Genomic DNA, 2,606 nt, shown 5'->3' with positions numbered 1-2,606 from the left:
CGTATCATCATGAATGGAGTGTTGCACATGATGTAGGTTGCATGGATTTATTATCGGTCTCGTGGGAAGTTTATATGATGTGCAATGGGGTTCTAGAGTTATACCTTGGTGTTCAGGTGGTGCAGGTCTGAAGCTCTCCAATAGCTTCCTCATCTGTTCTTGGGACTCCAACATCTGCTTCGCTTGGAACTCCATCATGACTTGCATGCGCATCTCCATCTCCGCTCTCAACTTCTGATTTTGCTTCTCGATCATATCTGAAATAACCGGGTTAGTGTAGAGAAATCAGGTTGAGTTTGAGAGGAGCATGATACTGCTGTTGGTGTCTTGATTGAAACTGCTGCTTCTACTGAAATTGGTGTTGAAAAGGAGCTTTGTTCCCTTTGGTGAAGCTCCTCCGCTTTGGAAATTTGGCCTCTTGACCTGCCCACGGTTGTTGCGGCTAGTTGAAGGCCTTCACCTCTTCTTCCATGGCTTGGCAGGCCCCATCTTCATGTTCCCTACTGAAGCAGAGAGAGCAGATCTTAGCTTTAATGATAGGAGAGTTGCCTAAAAGACATTCTTCAAGGTGGAGGTGAGCTCCTCCAATTTCTGGTTAGTCTCCCTTAGGCCCGCTTGTAGCTCTCCCTCCTTGGCGTTAACCTATAGAACTCCTGCTCTTTTTGGCTGCAGGTTTCTCCCATTCTGATTGGCTCCAATCTCCTGCAAGTCAGTTTCTGCAACTCTCTCCAAAATATCGAAACCTCATCCTCGTATGCGGTGTAAAACGTTCCACCCGAAGCGAGATTTACTTTGTTTTTCATAAAATCAGAGAGATTCATAAAATATTTGGGCTAGTTGACATTGCTCAATGCCATGGTGAGGACATTTCCTCAACAAATCATTGAATCTCTCCCATGACTCACTAAATGCTTCTCCGTCATGAGGATGGAAATTGTGAATTTCTCTTCTATAAAAATTGCTTTTGAGAGAGGGTAAAATTTCTGCACAAATTTTCCTTGCATCTCTTCCCAAGAATTAAAAGTGATTCCTAGATTACGATACCATGCAAACGCTTTATCTTTAAGAGTTAGAGGAAAATATTTCATTTTAACATCTCCGTAGATATTCCAGGAACATTTTGAGAAGAGCATCTAATATGAAAATCATCAAGGAATTCTAACGAATTCTGTGCAGGTAAGCCGTCAAATTCAGGTAGAGAATTGATCAATGCATTATCGTATCGAAACAAGATACCTTCACCGATGTTTAGATTCACATCGGTTTGTCGTCAGCTTCCGGATTGTGTAGCCCTATCCAGCATAGTTCTTCTCCTCTCATTTTGCTGATGTATCTCTTCAGCCATATTTCTCTGCTGAATTTCTGGTTCTGTGACTGTAGAATCTGGGGTGGCGTCTCTACTAATGTTTTCTGCAGACTTCTCACCAGCTCCTGAGCGTGTTACTACCATAAATCTTCAGCAAAATGTTAGACGATGAGCTGAGGATTTTAAAGTCCTTCAGCTTAAGAGGATAATAAAGAATGACTGTAGATTCAGAAAAACAAAAATTCCTACTATAATACCGTGCTCCCCGGCAACGGTGCCAGTTGATGAGCCCAATTTTAGGGTGTTTTTTACTGGTTATTTATCAGTTGAATTCGTGTGAGGATTGAGCTTATGCAACGAAATTTATAACCTCACAGCCTTTGGCAAGCAAGGGTCGATCCACAGTAAGCAAAGAAAACAGCGGAAAATTCCAAGTGTTAATCTCTGTAGAAATTTTCTTCAGAATAAGTTGCAGAAAATTCCTTAAAAGTATGGATTCAGCTAATTCTTCAGTCAAATTATCTTCAGTTAAGTTTTACGGAGATATCTTGGCAAACTCAATTGAGCAGAACCGTCAGTAGAGAAATTTTCTTTGTTGACGGTTCGCTTATGCCCTGTGAGGCAATTGAGCAAACACCCTGCGGGTGTTTGTGCACGCGCGAACGCCTGCGCGCGGGTGAGCCTGCTCGCGGCGCTGCTGCGCGCGGGCGAACCTGCACGCGGCGCTGCTGCGCGCGGGTTAACCTGCACGCGACGCTGCTGCGCGCGGCGCTGCGGTGCGCGGCGAGCCTGCTCGCAGTGCTGATTCGCGCGGGCGAGCTTGCTTGCTACTTGGATTGCTGGCAACCTAGGCTGAGGCCTGGGTTGCTAGCAGTCGGAAGTTCTGCAGGGAAGGAGTTCACGATCGGATGCGAGAACAATGAAATTTTGCTAGACATAATGGAAAACGATTCAATCAACTATGGATTCAAATCAAACGTAACCAAAGGAACAACAGAAATTGGAAATGCTGAAGACACAGCTTGTGATCTTCAGCCCAACCTGACTGTCTTAGAAGGGAGAAGAAGATTGTACCAAAACCGAAATGCTCACGCCTCCTTGTGTCACTCCTTCCGGCAAGGCGACGATCGTCGTGCTCCAGCTACTCCTCGGCTTGCTTCTCTCCCAGCTCAAATGGTCATCAGCCTTGGAGGGTCTGCAGAAATCCTTTCTCTCCAAGCCCTAGCTTCCTTGAGAGAAATTCTGACAACCTAAAATCAACTCTCAAGAGAGTATTTATAGGTTTCTCTTAAGTCATGCC

At 44.9% G+C, this 2,606-nt stretch overlaps 1 pseudogene; it reads left to right on the top strand.

Moving 5' to 3' along the window:
• Positions 1-850: 850 nt before the first annotated feature.
• Positions 851-929, top strand: LOC144700329 (small nucleolar RNA R71; annotated as a pseudogene).
• Positions 930-2,606: the final 1,677 nt, after the last annotated feature.

The sequence above is a fragment of the Wolffia australiana genome, chromosome 2, assembly GCF_029677425.1.
Source record: "Wolffia australiana isolate 7733 chromosome 2, ASM2967742v1".
In the NCBI taxonomy this organism is placed as follows: domain Eukaryota; kingdom Viridiplantae; phylum Streptophyta; class Magnoliopsida; order Alismatales; family Araceae; genus Wolffia; species Wolffia australiana.
This window is presented reverse-complemented; position numbering and strand designations above follow the sequence as displayed.